The sequence below is a fragment of the Anomaloglossus baeobatrachus genome, chromosome 6, assembly GCF_048569485.1.
Source record: "Anomaloglossus baeobatrachus isolate aAnoBae1 chromosome 6, aAnoBae1.hap1, whole genome shotgun sequence".
Taxonomy (NCBI): Eukaryota; Metazoa; Chordata; class Amphibia; order Anura; family Aromobatidae; genus Anomaloglossus; species Anomaloglossus baeobatrachus.
Genome location: NC_134358.1, coordinates 357223842 through 357241141, shown reverse-complemented (window position 1 = coordinate 357241141; position 17300 = coordinate 357223842).

The window sequence follows — 17300 nt, the reverse complement described above, 5'->3', positions numbered from 1 at the left end:
GTGCAGGCAAACTTAAACTATCAGACATTAATCGTCTTGCTAAACGTGAGCTTCTGAAAATGCTTGCATCTGAGGCACTGCCATAGGCACCAATATCCGCAAATAAAAAGCAATAGTTTGTATCTACCATGGCCAAAATAACTACAGAAAAAAACTTATGATAATTAAAATATCTTGATGCAGAGTTCGGTGGTTTCTTCACTCTAATGTGTTTTCCGTCAATGGCACCAATACAATTAGGAAAAGCTGTTTTCTCCAAAAATTCATCTGCAATGTCCATCCATCCCTGTGTTGAAGGTAGCTGCATGACATGATGCCTAAGGGTCTCCCAAAGCACAGTACAGGTATGCAGGATAATCTTGCCAATTGTAGACCTTCCCAATAAGAATTCGAAGTGCAGACTGCTGATGGATTGGCCAGTTGCTAGGTAGCTGAAAAAGAATAAAAACATGACATTACTTTGACTATTCATGTAATTTATATTTCACAACACATATTTGTAACATCCAATGACTGGCGAGATACTGTGTATGTTTTGTTATAATTTCTTTGGTTGGGAAAAGCATATGTGATCTTTACTTTCCATATTGGAAAATTATCTAATTTTGTGTTTAATAAACAAGTTTGTTTGAGTTAAGCCTCTTGTTTCTTTAACCTTGGTAAATATAGAATGGAAGAAGTGACTTCTCAGTTTTTAATTTGAATTTGCAATGTGGTTAAGTGATCAATATAAGGTTTCCACATATTCCATATTTTTACATTTAAAAATTTCTACAAAATGATGCTTTTGCAACTTAACATGTATTTCAAAATGACAGATAAGGCATGAGTATACATGTCAACACTTACCGTAAAGTCACCAACAGTCGTTCCTCAGGGGAGATGCTGAGGCGCATAGAGGTATCCTGATGCTTCAAACGTTGGTACACAAGGCCAAGGATGTTGTCAAATGAATTAATGGTGAGATGGCAGTAGGCTTGGAATTTAGGTGGAAATTTCCGCATTTCCCCATATAAAATATTAAAATGCCCATGTGTTTTTCTGAGCTTCACAAGGGGGTGAATCCACATCCTTTTCTCCAGTGGTGGCTCTTCTTCAATCATATGTCGCCTAACCCCAAATCTCCTAGATATCAACCAGAGCAAATACATGGTTGCTTCATTGGAGAGACACATTTTGGAGTGTGTCTAATGTGAGAAAGAGCTTTGAAGCCATGTTTTTTAAGGTTATTTAAGCAAACTAACCAAATTGGGTAGTTAATTGACCAATTTAGCACACCAGGAGCACATTATAAAGGGCTAACAAGGTTATTTGTGTGAAAATACGTATCTAAAAAAACGAACGGCACACGGACTGCACACGTACGTATTTCATGACAATACGGACATTCCACACGTGCACACGGCTCGCATACGCCATCACACGGATGCCATACGTACCGGAGAAACGCCCCACAAATACGGAACACGGACCCGAAAAATGGACCGTGTCATACGGACGTTTTTTTTGCGGAAGTGTGTTTTAGGCCATAGAAGAGTCTCCTACAGAAAGACTCACACAAAGTGCAAATGTGCCTAGTCAAAGTGCCATGTGCGGGCCAGAAATAAAGTGATTGGTGCATGGTCAGGGGTTTAGCCTATAGAGAATTCCCCCATCATCCTACCTACGTACGTTTCGCAAGCTGTAGGAATCAACCACAGTCGGGCTTCTTCAGGGAAGGAGAGGGGTACAAGACCTCCCCAGCCCTCCGATATTTCTATTAGTAATGCGGGCACTTCCGCATACCTGATCCCTCCTCGTGACGCGTCACCGCGTCCGCTGACATCATTGTGCGGGCGGAGCCCGCCGTCAGGAGACCGCACACGCGTATTGGGGGCGGGGATGAGTCATTGCGCTCCTGCACATGCGCAGGCACCGTAACTACGGCGAGCACGCCGGCAACCAGACTGGGTGGGCGCAGGGCGCATCCAGAAACATGTAAAAGTTATACAAAGCATAGGAGTGAGCCTAAACCACGTCAATAGAATAACAGTATATTGCAGCATTACATAACATATTATTGGAACATATATAATACATGACATCATCACTGTAGTATTTCTTTTTCTTTCTTTTTCAAGACCGGATTCCAAAAGGGGAGGATCACACAAATGGGAAAGTATATAGCATGCATCTCCAAGATAATTGTATATACTAAAGATGACAAAAAGAGAGAGGGAGGGAAAAAGAACAAGGATCAATATGGGGGCAAATGGGGAGAGGAAGAAAAGAAAAGGGGGGAAACACCGGGAAGACAAATGACATAGTAAAAACAATAAAAATACAAATACATTAAAACCCTAAAAATGTCCAGACTAAGTTAAGACTGCCAGCAATGAGGAAGGGGACCAAATGAGAGAAGGAAAATTCTTTTCTGCTCAATAGATATTTAAAAGAGCTTTCAGAGGAACGGGGCAAAGCTTATCGTCTCATTTAACCCATTAGGTACTAGTGTATCCAGGGTGTGGATCCATTTAGCTTCACACTGAGCTAATTTTTTCTTCAGGTTACCACCCCTGGAATCTCCGCTGATACGGTCGATGCCCCGTACCTCAAGTAAAAAAGGATCACACTTAGGCCCCTTTCACACGTCAGTGATTCTGGGACGTTTGTGCTTTTTTTTAAAACGTACCAGAATCACTGACATACGCAGACCCATTATAATGAATGGGTCTGCTCACACGTCAGTGATTTTTCACTGCACATGTCTCCGTGCGGCGTACCCGCGTGTGCGTGATTGCCGCACGGAGACATGTCCATTTTTTTCTGACATCACTGATGTTCCACGGACTACGCAGTGGTGTGGTCCGTGAAACACGTGCCAGAAAAAAACGTGCTTTTAAAATAAAAATCATTTTTACTCACCCGGCGTCCAGCAATGTCCTCTGCAGCCCGTTCTGCTGGCTGCTTCTGAGCCGGCTCATTATTGTCGCGCATATTCATTATGCGCGACACAGCCGACCCGGAAGCAGCTGCTGCAGGGGTCACCGCCGGCCGGATGCTGCACCGCGGGAGCGATCAGCACCATGGACAGCGGGAGCGCGCACAGGTGAGTTGTTTTCTAAGTGCAATCATGGGCCACGGAGAACGGAGCCCGGATTGCACTTAGACAACCCATGTGTGCCGTGAATGACGGCACACGCAGGGACATGTGCGTGTTTTACACGCCAGTGAAAAACGTAAGTAGTTTTCACTGACGTGTGAAACGGGCCTAATGGTGTGCTTTAAAGTGCCATGGCAATGTTTGGAGGAGTGTAATGTCATCAACAGTTTTTGCCGCCTCAATATCGCGGACGTGCTTACGCGTAACTCACGGGATGTTAGCCCCACGTAGATCAGGGAGCACAGGCACCATGCATAGTATATCACGTGTGTGGTGTTACACGTGATATACTTCCTGATATCGAATGACCTGGACCCATCTGAGGTGGAGAAGGACCCACTACGTACTATATTCTTGCACGCCAAACAGTGGCCACATTTATAATACCCAGTCAGTGGGCCTCTCATGCCAAATGGATTCTGGGCAGGGGGTACATAGTGGCTCGCAACTAAAATGTCCTTGAGATTACAGGCACATCGTGCTGTTACAAGAGGGGTAGCAGAGAGGAAATCCGACAAAACTGGATCCGTCATAAGGACTGGTCAGTGTCTCTCCAGACTTTCCCGCATGGCACCCCACCCGTGATTATAAGTCCCAATAAAGCGTGGACCAGACTCTGAAGGTGTTCCATTAGGGGCATACGAAAGCAGCTGAGACCTGGGAGTTTTTCTGGCCTGTAAATATCCTCTCTTAATGGACCGGTTACTGTAGCCCCGGTCCTGGAAGCGGCATTTGAGATCGGCAGACTGATGTTCAAAGGTGGGCTGGGAAGAGCAGATCCGCCTCATCCTCAGAAACTGGCCAGTCGGTGTGGCCCGGATGGTGGAGGGGGTATGAAAAGACTAAGCATGCAGTAGTGCGTTGACAGATGTATCTTTCCTGAAGACGTCGGTCTCAATGGTGCGCCCATGTCCGACCATAATTTTGACATCCAGGAAATCAACGCAACTACTGCTATGCTGATAAGTCAATTTAATATTAAACTTGTTGTTATTAAGTACCCCCATAAATTTCCCGAGTTGCTCCACCGTGCCCTGCCAAAAAAATAAAACATCATCTATATATCTCAGCCAGCACTGCACATGGGCGCTGGCCCCCACACCTCCGTCACCAACTATCAACCTCTCCCAGTAGCCCAGGAAGAGGTTGGCGTACGAAGGCGCACAGGCCGCGCCCATCGCAGTGCTGCGCCTCTGGAGATAATACCTGTCTTTAAACAAAAAGAAATTATGTATAAGGGCAAAGCGGAGCAACTGAAGAATAAGATCCCCCATCCTGCCACACCGACTGTCCATTCTGAGAAAAAAGCGGACCGCCGCCAGCCCATCCTCATGTCGTATGCTCGTGTAGAGACTCTCAACATCCGCCGTGACGATGAATACGTCCTCTTCCACAAAGATCCCGTCAATCCGATTGAGGACATCCGTTGTGTCCTTAACATAGGAGGGGAGCGTCTCAACTATGGGTTTCAAATAGTAATCAATCAATTTATAGATTGTGTCTGGCATGGAGGGGTTATGCGAACCAATCGGACGCCCCGGGGGATCCACAGTATCTTTGTGAATCTTGGGTAGTAAAAAAAAAAAAGTAGGAATCTTAGGCATTATTGACAAAAATATGCTAGAGGGACTTCTCAACAAGATGCCAAACTCAAATTCCGCTTCAAGGATACGGGCCAGTTCTTTAGAATAATTTGTAATGGGATTCCCAGATAATTTCATATAGGTGTCCCTGTCTCTCAGCTGCCTCCCTCTCATACTTGTCAACTGTCCAGACCACCACATTGCCACCCTTGTCCGCCGCCTTAATAACCACGTCCTTGTAGGATTTAAGTTCCTCCAAGGTGTGGCATTGTTGGGCTGTTAGGTTATCTTTACTCCTCCTAGTGTAGATCTTTTTGAAGTCTAAGAAAGAGAATTCGGGAACGTACCTGTCTCATTAATGATCTGCTCTTGTAGCAGGTCCTCCAGAGCCTGGAGTGCCTCTTTTTCTGTTGGAGTTTCAGCCCACGTGTTCATTCTATGATGGATTTTTTTCAATAGAATCTTCCTAGTGAAGAGATTAAGGTCTTTTACTGCAGAGAAGAGGTGGAAGTTACTCACAGGTGTAAACGATAGTCCCTTCGAAAGTACCTCAATCTGGGCATCCGAAAGGACTCGATCAGAAAGGTTAATAACCTGTGATCGATTATCATACTTAGTTGGTTTCTTCCAGCCTGGTTGTTGGTTATGTCGGCCCTTCACCCTGGTGCCAACACTCCTCTCTATGTCCACAGTACCTCCAGATGTTCCAGAGGAAGACCCTTCTCCCGAAGTGCATGATTCCACAGAGGCCGATCTCTCCCAGGACTGATTGACAAAGTTGGAGCCACCACGCCTTCCCCCATAACCAGAACGCCACCTATACGCCGTATGTGAGGAATAGTCGGTGGTGTCCCGATTAAATTTCTTCAATTTATAATCCTTAATTTCCTTCTCCAATCCAGCAAGCTCCAGTTCAATTTCCTCATTCAATTTCAAAATTCTCCCAGATGGGCACCTCTCCTTCAATTCCCTCTCTATTCCCTCCAGCTCCGCCTCTGTTTAATATTATGTTCTGTGTTTTTCACAGCTATCCTTCAGACCCACATGGATTTTAGAGTACGTGACCAGGCGTGGCTCAATAGGTTTGAAGATATATTTGACAAATCAAGTGACACTAATTCTGCCAGTAATGGAAGTCAATCTCTGGAACCTTTAATATCTAAATATAGGGAGCTCCTTAAGAAAAGACTGAGATTGTCTTGGAATAAGGCGCTCCTTAGTCGTTATATCAAGAAGGACATGGTCCCTCGTGGCCTCAGAGTCTAGATCTTCCCATCTTTCGTCATTGATGACGAGGGTTTTAGGAAAAGGTGGGAAGATCTGGCCCAAACATGTTCCAAGGGATTTTTATCCCTATTGAGGGAACATAACACATGTTCCCTGGCTACAATGGAAGCAGAGCTGGAAGGAATAGAGAGGGAATTGAAGGAGTGAAGGAGAGGTGCCAACCTGAGAGAATTTTGAAATTGAATGAGGAAATTGAACTGGAGCTTGCTGGATTGGAGAAGGAAATTAAGGATTATAAATCGAAGAAATTGAATCAGGACACCACCGACTATTCCTCACATACGGCGTACAGGTGGCTTTCTGGTTATGGGGAAAATGCATGGCGGCTCCAACTTTGTCAATCAGTCCCAGGAGAGATCGGCCTCTGTGCAATCATGCACTTCGGGCGAAGGGTCTTCCTCTGGAACATCTGGAGGTACTGTGGACATAGAGGGGAGTGTTGGCGCCAGGGTGAAGGGCCGATGTAACCAACAACCAGGCTGGAAGAAACCATCTAAGTATGATAATCGATTACAGGTTATTAACCTTTCTGATCGAGTCCTTTCGGATGCCCAGATTGAGGTACTTTCGAAGGGACTATCGTTTTCACCTGTGAGTAACTTCCACCTCTTCTCCGCAGTAAAATACCTTAATCTCTTCGCTAGGAAGATTCTATTGAAAAAATTCCATCATTGAATGAACACGTGGGCTAAAACTCCAACAGAAAAAGAGGCACTCCAGACTCTGGAGGACCTGCTACAGGAGCCGATCATTAATGAGGCAGGTACGTTCCCGAATTCTCTTCTGCCCCATTCCACCAGGTTCCCGCCCTTGTCCCTCTGTCCAGCTTTGGAGGTCTTTACAAGATTAGTCAAGTATGACTTCAAAAAGATCTACACTAGGAGGAGTAAAGATAACCTAACATCCCAACGCCACGCCTTGGAGGAACTTAAATCCTACAAGGACATGGTTATTAAGGCAGAGGACAAGGGTGGCAATGTGGTGGTCTGGGCAGTTGAGAAATATGAGAGGGAGGCAGCTGAAAGACAGGGACACCTATATGAAATTATCTGGGAATCCCATTACAAATTATTCTAAAGAACTGGCCCGTATCCTTGAAGCGGCATTTGAGGGAGGCATTATTGACAAAAGTATGCTCGAGGGACTTCTCAACAAAACGCCAAAGACTACTACTTTTTATTTACTACCCAAGATCCACAAAGATACCGTCGATCCCCCGGGGCATCCGATTGTGTCCGGCATGGAGGGGTTATGCGAACCAATCTGTAAATTGATCGATTACTATTTGAAACCCATAGTTGAGACGCTCCTCTCCTATGTTAAGGACACAACGGATGTCCTCAATTGGGCTGACGGGATCTTTGTGGAAGAGGACGTATTCATCGTCACGGCGGATGTTGAGTGTCTACATGAGCATACGACATGAGGATGGCCTGGCGGTGGTCCGCTTTTTTCTTGGAATGGACAGTCGGTGTGCCAGGATGGGGGATCTTTTTCTCGAGTTGCTCCGCTTTGCCCTTATACATAATTTCTTTTTGTTTAAAGACAGGTATTATCTCCAAAGGCGCGGCACTGCGATGGGCGCGGCCTGTGCGCCTTCGTACGCCAACCTCTTTCTGGGCTACTGGGAGAGGTTGATATTTGGTGATGGAGCTGTGGAGGCCAGCGCCCATGTACAGTGCTGACTGAGATATATAGATGATGTTTTATTTTTTTGGCAGGGCACGACGGAGCAACTCGGGAAATTTATGAGGGTACGTAATAACAACAAGTTTAATATTAAATTGACTTATCAGCATAGCAGTAGTTGCGTTGACTTCCTGGATGTCAAAATTATGGTCGGACATGGGCGCACCATTGAGACCAACGTCTTCAGGAAAGATGTATCTGTCAACGCACTACTGCATGCTTAGTCTTTTCATACCCCCTCCACCATCCGTGCCATACCAACTGGCCAGTTTCTGAGGATGAGGCGGATCTGCTCTTCCCAGCCCACCTTTGAACATCAGCCTGCCGATCTCAAAAGCCGCTTCCAGGACGCGGGCTACAGTAACCGGTCCATTAAGAGAGGATATTTACGGGCCATAAAAACTCCCAGGTCTCAGCTGCTTTCGTATGCCCCTAAGGGAACACCTTCAAAGTCTGGTCCACGCTTTATTGGGACTTATAATCACGGGTGGGGTGCCATGCGAGAAAGTCTGGAGAGACACTGGCCAGTCCTTATGATGGATCCAGTTTTGTCCGATTTCCTCACTGCCACCCCTCTTGTAACAGCACGACGTGCCCGTAATCTCAAGAACATTTTAGTTGCGAGCCACTATGTACCCCCTGCCCAGAATCCATTTGGCATGAGAGGCCCACTAACGGGGTGTTATAAATGTGGCCACTGTTTGGCATGCAAGAATATAGTACGTAGTGGGTCCTTCTCCACCTCAGATGGGTCCAGGTCATTCGACATCAGGAAGTACAGTGCCTACAAGTAGTATTCAACCCCCTGCAGATTTAGCAGGTTTACACATTTGGAATTAACTTGGCATTGTGACATTTGGACTGTAGATCAGCCTGGAAGTGTGAAATGCACTGCAGCAAAAAAGAATGTTATTTCTTTCTTTTTTTTAAATTGTGAAAAGTTTATTCAGAGGGTCATTTATTATTCAACCCCTCAAACCACCAGAATTCTGTTTGGTTCCCCTAAAGTATTAATAATTATTTCAGGCACAAAGAACAATGAGCTTCACATGTTTGGATTAATTATCTCTTTTTCCAGCCTTTTCTGAGTAATTAAGACCCTCCCCAAACTTGTGAACAGCACTCATACTTCTTCAACATGGGAAAGACAAAGGAGCATTCTAAGGCCATCAGAGACAAGATCGTGGAGGGTCACAAGGCTGGCAAGGGGTACAAAACCCTTTCCAAGGAGTTGGGCCTACCTGTCACCACTGCTGGGAGCATCATCCGGAAGTGGAAGGCTTATGGAACTACTGTTAGCCTTCCACGACCTGGACAGCCTTTGAAAGTTTCCACCCGTGCCGAGGCCAGGCTTGTCCGAAGAGTCAAGGCTAACCCAAGGACAACAAGGAAGGAGCTCCGGGAAGATCTCATGGCAGTGGGGACATTGGTTTCAGTCAATACCATAAGTAACATACTCCACCGCAATGGTCTCTGTTCCAGACGAGCCCGTAAGGTACCTTTACTTTCAAAGCGTCATGTCAAGGCTCGTCTACAGTTTGCTCATGATCACTTGGAGGACTCTGAGACAGACTGGTTCAAGGTTCTCTGGTCTGATGAGACCAAGATCGAGATCTTTGGTGCCAACCACACACGTGACGTTTGGAGACTGGATGGCACTGCATACGACCCCAAGAATACCATCCCTACAGTCAAGCATGGTGGTGGCAGCATCATGCTGTGGGGCTGTTTCTCAGCCAAGGGGCCTGGCCATCTGGTCCGCATCCATGGGAAGATGGATAGCACGGCCTACCTGGAGATTTTGGCCAAGAACCTCCGCTCCTCCATCAAGGATCTTAAGATGGGTCGTCATTTCATCTTCCAACAAGACAACGACCCAAAGCACACAGCCAAGAAAACCAAGGCCTGGTTCAAGAGGGAAAAAATCAAGGTGTTGCAGTGGTCTAGTCAGTCTCCTGACCTTAACCCAATTGAAAACTTGTGGAAGGAGCTCAAGATTAAAGTCCACATGAGACACCCAAAGAACCTAGATAACTTGGAGAAGATCTGCATGGAGGAGTGGGCCAAGATAACTCCAGAGACCTGTGCCGGCCTGATCAGGTCTTATAAAAGACGATTATTAGCTGTAATTGCAAACAAGGGTTATTCCACAAAATATTAAACCTAGGGGTTGAATAATAATTGACCCACACTTTTATGTTGAAAATGTATTAAAATTTAAATGAGCAACATAACTTGTTGGCTTGTAAGATTTATGCATCTGTTAATAAATTCTGCTCTTGTTTGAAGTTTGCAGGCTCTAACTTATTTGCATCTTATCAAACCTGCTAAATCTGCAGGGGGTTGAATACTACTTGTAGGCACTGTATATCACGTGTAACACCACACACGTGATATACTATGCACGGTGCCCGTGCTCTTTGATCTGCGTGGGGCTCACATCCCGATATTGAGGCGGCAAAAACTGTTGATGACATCACACTCCTCAAAACATTGCCGCGGCACTTTAAAGCACACCGTAAGTGTGATCCTTCCTTACTTGAGGTACGGGGCATCGACAGTATCAGCGGAGGTTCCAGGGATGGTAACCTGAAGAAAAAGTTAGCTCAGTGTGAAGCTAAATGGATCCACACCCTGGATACACTAGTACCTAACGGGTTAAATGAGACAATAAGCTTTGACCCGTTTCTCTGAAAGCTCTTTTAAATATCTAATGAGCAGAAAATAATTTTCCTTCTCTCATTTGGTCCCCTTCCTCATTGCTGGCAGTCTTAACTTAGTCTGGACATTTTTAGGGTTTTAATGTATTTGTATTTTTATTGTTTTTAATATGTCATTTGTCTTCCCGGTGTTTCCCCCATTTTCTTTTCTTCCCCTCCCTATTTGCCCCCATATTGATCCTGGTTCTTTTTCCCTCCCGCTCTCTTTTTGTCATCTTTATTACATACAATTATCTTGGAGATGCATGCTATATACTTTCCCATTTGAGTGATCCTTCCCTTTTGGAATCCGGTCTTGAAAAAAGAAAGAAAGAAAAAGAAATACTACAGTGATGATGTCATGTATTATATATGTTCCAATAATACGTTATGTAACGCTGCAATATACTGTTATTCCATTGGCATGGTTTAGGTTCACTCCTATGCTTTGTATAACTTTTACATGTTTCTGGATGCGCCCTGCGCCCGCCCCGTCTGGTTGCCGGCGTGCTCGCCGTCGTTAGGGTCCCCGCCCCCATACGCGTATGCAGTCACCTGACGGGGGGCTCCGCCCGCACTATGACGTCAGCGGACGCGGTGATGCGTCGCGAGGAGGGATCAGGTATGCGGAAGTGCCCGCATTACTAGTACAAATGTCGGAGGGCTGGGGAGGTCTTGCACCCCTCTCCTTCCCTGAAGAAGCCCCGCTGTGGTTGATCCCTACAGCTTTTGAAACGTATGTAGGTAGGATGATGGGGGGATTCTCTGTAGGCTAAACCCCTGACTATGCACTAGTCACTTTATTTCTGGCCCGCACATGGCACTTTGACTAGGCACATTTGCACTTTATGTGAGTCTTTCTGTAGGAGTCTCCTCTATGATGGTATTGTTTAACTTAACATATTGATGCAAACACGAGGGCTTTTGTGAACTCTCTACTGTCTCTCATATGCTATACTAGTACCCTTATGTGCTTTGGCTTATATTGATATATCATTGTTGCATGGCCATTTGTTTGCCTTCATGTCTGTTTTTATCTATGTGTCACTTTTTTCAATAAATGAATTTATGCACCATTGAACAAGAAGTACGCCTACGTCTGAGTAAATTAAACATTGACAAATCCCCAGGACCAGATGGCATTCATCCACGAATATTGATGGAATTAAGCTCCGTAAATCGACAGACCACTGTATCTCATCTTTTTAGACTCGCTTGTAACAGGGCTGGTCTCAGGATTGGAGGATGCTGATGTGGTACCGATATTTAAGAAAGGTAAGAGGGTAGATCCAGGCAACTACCATGCAGGAAGACTGACATCAGTAGTATGCAAAGTTTTTGAGGGCATTTTAAGGGATGACATGCAAAAATATATTGCAGAAAATAATATAATAACTGACAGACAGCATGGATTCATGAAAGTCGTGTCTAATCAACCTGTTGGGGTTCTATGAGGGATTAAGTGCAAATCTGGATATTGGTAATGCAGCTGTGATTTATTTGGACTTTGCAAAGGCATTTGGTACTGTACCACATAATAGTCTTATACGAAAGCTCCAGAAGCAAGGACTAGAAGAAACTATATGCAACTGGGTAAGGAATTGGCTAAAAGATAGGAAAAAAGAATAGTCATAAATGGTACACTCTCTAAATGGGCTATAGTCAGCAGGGTGCCGCAGTGATCTGTGCTAGGAAAGATTCTTTTTAATCTCTTTATTAATGACCTTGTGGATAGGATTGATAGTAAAGTATCAGCCTTTGCTGATGACACCAAACTATGTAGGACATTAAAAACTGATCTTGATAGTACAATATTACAAAAAGATCTGGATAAGATGTCAGAATAGCAAGACACTTGGCAAATGAGATTTAATGTTGATAAATGTAAAGTAATGCACCTAGGAAGAAGTAATCCTATAGCTACGTATACATTAAATGGAAGTAAACTCAGGACTACAGAACAGAAGGACTTGGGTATTCTTATTACAAATAAGCTGAGCAGCAGTACTCAATGTCAAGCAGCAGCTGCTGAAGCAAACAAGATTTTAGGGTGTATAAAAAGAGATTAGATCCCGTGATGCCAACGTATTGTTACCCCTCTATAACTCACTTGCAAGGCCACATCTGGAATATGGGATCTGGTTTTAGGCTCCATATTTTAAAAAGGACATTCAGAAGTTAGAGTCAGTTCAAAGGCGGGCAACTAGACTACTACAAGGAATGGAAGGCCCACATATGATCAGAGGTTGAAAAAGTTAGATATGTTTAGCTAAGAAAAAAGACGTCTCAGAGGATCTCATTTATATGTATAAATACATGTGTGGTCAGTAGAAAGGACTGGCACATGACTTATTTCTTCCAAAGACAATACTAAGGACAAGGGGGCATACACTGCGAGTGGAAGAAAAGCGATTCTGGCAGCTAAATAGGAAAGGGTTCTTTACAGTTAGAGAAGGGAGACTGTGGAATGCCCTACCACAAGAGGTAGTAATGGCAGATACTATAACAGCTTTTAAAAAAGGGCTGGATGATTTCCTCAATACATACAACATTGTTGGTTATAAGTGACTTAGGGACAAAATGTAGAATTGGTGGAGGAAGCTTGAACTAGATGGACCTAGGTCTTTTTTTCAACCTAAGTAATGTTACTTCATGATAGTTGTAAATTTAGGCCGATATTTTTGTCCAAATTTTTGCAAAATTTTTGCGTTTGAAAATTGAAATTTACACAAACTGAAATTTTATGCCCATAAATCCACACAATTATGTCACACAAAATTGTTAATAAATAACATTTCCCACATGTCTACTTTACATCAGCACAATTTTTGAAACAATTTGTTTTGGTTAGGAAGCTTGAAAAATGAGAACTTGCTACTGAATTTCAAAATCTAACAAAACCATTTTATTTTTTTTAGGGACCACATCGCATTTGAAGTGACTTTGAGAGGCCTAGGTGACAGAAAATACCCAAAAGTGACACCATTCTGAAAATTACACACCTCACACTGCTCAAAACCACATCCAAGAAGTTTATTAACACTTTAGGTTCTTCACAGGAGCCAAAACAATTTAGGAAGAAAAAAAATGAAAATGTGTGTAAAAAAAAAGTAACATTTTCGTTTGCAAAATTTTGATGGCTAATTTTCATGTTGCATTTTTTCCTGATACCCTTGTGAAATTAATGTGTAATTTGTCCCAAGTACACCAACACCTGATATGTGGTGGAAATCAATTATTTGGGCGCACGGCAGGGCTCGGAAGGAAAGGAGCGCCATTCGAATTTTGAAAGCAAAATTAGCTGGAATCATTAGCAGATGCTATGTCGCGTTTGGAGACTCCCTGAGCTACCTAAATAATGGAGCTAACCCACAAGTGCCACCATTTTGGAAACTAGACCCCTCAAGGAATTTATGTAGATGTTTGGTGAGCACCTTGAACCCCGGGGGGCTGCACGGAACTTTATAATGTTGAGCTGTGGAAAAAAAAATGTTCCCACAAAATTGTTGCTTCAACCAGGTAGCTTTGTTTTTTTCACAAGGGTGCATACTCAGGAGAAATTGCACAATAAATTTTATGGTGCATTTTTTTCCTGACAGATACCTCACGTGGTGGAAATCAACAGTTTGGGCGCACGGAAGGGCTTGGAAGAGAAGAAGCACCATTTGGCTAAAAAATTGGCTTGAATCATTAGCAGACGCCATGTCGTGTTAGGAGAGCCCCTGATGTGCCTAAACAGTGGAGCTCCTCCACAAGTAACCCCAGTTTGGAACCTAGACCTCTCAGGGAATTTATCTCGATGGTTGGTGAGCACTTAGAATCCCTGGGGGTGTCACAGAATTTTATAGCGTTGAGCTGTGGAAAACAAAAAAAAAATAAAATTTTGAACCACAAATGTATTAATGCCAAATTTTTCAAATTCACTAGGGTAACAGGAGATAACGCACAACAAATGGAATGGTTCTTTTTATCCTGAGTACACCAGTACATCATATGTGGTCGAAAACAACTTTTGAGGCACAGTACAAAATGAAGAAGTTAAGGCGCGCCATATTTGAGTGCAGATTTAGTTGGAATGGTGTGGACGCACCATATCACTTTGGTAGAGCCCCAGAGGTGGTAAAAAAGCAGAAACCCCTCATAATTGACCCTAGTTTACAAACTGCACCCCTCAATGAATTAATTCAGGAGTGCAGTGAGCATATTGACACTACAGGTGTGTCACATAATTTTATACTATTGAGCGGTAAACAAAAAAATTACATTTTGACTACTGAATTATTCCTTAAACCCCAGAACTTCCAATTTTAACAAATGGAATAGGTAAAAAAATACCCCATAATGTGTTACACAATTTCTACTAAACATGGCAATACCCCACATGACCATATAGTACTTTTTGGCTACACCTCAGTTCTTGGAGGGCAAGGTGCGCCATTTGATATTTGGAGCAAAGATTTCCCTAGAACAGTTTGTGGACTCCATTTGCAGTGCCTGTAAGTGCCAGAACAGAAGAACTGCCCATCAACCACATTTTGGAAATTACAACCCTCTGGGAATTCCTCTGCAGGTGTATTGACGATTTAGTCTCTGGAAAACACCCATGCATGGTGTCAAACACAATGACTGTTGCAGAATTAAAAGTTGAAAAAAGGCTCAGTACATTGTAGTGCCCAGCTTGTCCTTTTGTAAACCTGCACCCCGTACATTTAATTTGGGCTCTCCTCACTATAACAATGCCAAACATGTGGATGCTAACTGTGGTTTAGGCACATTGTGGGGCTCAGAACAGAAAAAAGGGGGGTCATTTTGATTGGGAGCGCAGATTTTGCTGATTTCTTTTATGATGGGGGAGCCATAGTGCTTTTCAAGAGCCTTTGTGCTACCAGTAACGTGTAAGCCCCCTATATTTCTGTTAGCCGATGACGGACCTGAGTGGGAACTTGTGTTTTTGTGGGTTGAGTTGAATCGTATTCTGTACTGAAATGGTCACCCAACATTTGGATTAGTTCACATTTATCTTGTGCTCTATGCTGAGCACTTACATTGGGGTTTCCATAAACATCTCTGAAATACAGGATTCTGGTAAAACTCGGATTCATTCAGTAATGATGCAGCAGACACTGTTTTTCCAGCTGAGGACACTCATCTCAGTCGCATAAAGTGACATGCTCCATCTAGGGAAGCCATGCTGCATGTCAGTTTCCGCTGCAGAGAAAAGAAGCACAGTAGGCATGGAATTTCTATCAATCCATCCACTATGCTTGTACTGCACAACGCAGCAGTTTGGACGCTGCATCCAATATGCTGCTAATCCTGATCGTGGGCACACATCCTTACACGTAATCCCGATGCAAACGCTCAGCGTAGAGCGCAGGATGTATAGTTTTTTTTAGGTTTGGTAACTCTCGCAAAAAAACTTTAATTTTGTAAAAAAGTGTTTTTTGTATCACCGGATTTTGAAGACTATAGTTTTTTTATATTTTTGAGTCGACAGATTCACAATATGGCTTGCTTTTTGCAGGACAAGACTACATTTTCAGCGATGCCACTATTTATCTGACTTTCTGATCGTATTAAATGTTTTTGTTAGCTGTATGTTTAAAAGATAGATTTTGCTACATTTTTTTTTACCATGTTCACCTAAGGGGTTAAATAGTGTGCGAGTATTATGACTCGGGTTGTTACGGACGTGGCAATACTAAATATTTGTGTTAGAATTTTTTTTTCCAATAAATAGATAATCTTTATTGATCTTTATTTTCCGTTTTTTTATTTTATATTTTTCCTTTTAACTTTTATTTTTAATAACTTTTTTCAATTATTCACCCAACAGTGCTCTGATCACAGCTGCAATGTTCTGCAGTGCTTAATCACTACAGGACATCACAGATGTCAACACTGCACTGAGAGTCTGTGATTATGCAGCAGGCATGATCATACAGGCTATCTGTAGGCTATAAGTAGTCAGGTGACCTGGAAGTCTTCATGACTACCTCAGGTCACCAAGGCAACAATCGGGCACTCATGATTACATTGCATGGGTCCCAATTAGGGGATTGGGAGAGGGTTCGTGCTCTCTCCCCCCCCCCCAAGTGTCGCAATTGGTATAGATCGCGGCAATTAGGGGTTTAAACAGCCAGGAATGGTGCAGACACAGACCCTGGCTGCGGGGGCAGAGGCTCAGCTGTCAGGTAAGCAGAATCCAGGGCTGCAATCGTGGGTGCACAAGCCCCTGTGCCCTGCGATTTTTGGGACGTACCGATACTTGGTTAAGTCAAGTTAAAGTAGGACGTACTGGTACGTCCTGCAGTCGAGAAGGGGGTAAACAGAATCTGCAGCTTCACCACATAAGTTGAAAAATATATTAAGACATATGTGTTTCTACCATAAAAACAAATGCAGCATATTTCCTTATAAATGTATACATTTAAGCTGTGTGACTATAATACAGGTAACTTTGTCAAGGCCCTTTTGTTCATTCACTTTATTTTTATCAACAAAAATGTAAACTATTAATACTTCTATTTGTAAAACCATTCTTACTTTGCAACATTTTTTCCCCACAGTTGCCTAAAATTTTTTTAACATTCCTGTAGCTTCAGATTATAAAGCCGCACAGGACTCCATTTGCTGTGACACAACCTTCTAGATATGAATCTGCAGTGTACATGTGGACTCTATTCTTCAAATTGAGATTGTGAATATCTGTTTAAAGGCTTCCTTTCAGGGACTACAAAAATCTTTAAACTTGTGTATTAAATACTGTTGTATTCTATTAGTTTACATTTGTTTCTCAACTCGTGTTTGCAGGAATTTAGCAATTCTTTTTGACGAGGGCAATCACCCCAAAACACAGTGTCTGCAAATTGGGATTCTGATCTGGCAATAAACCCCAAG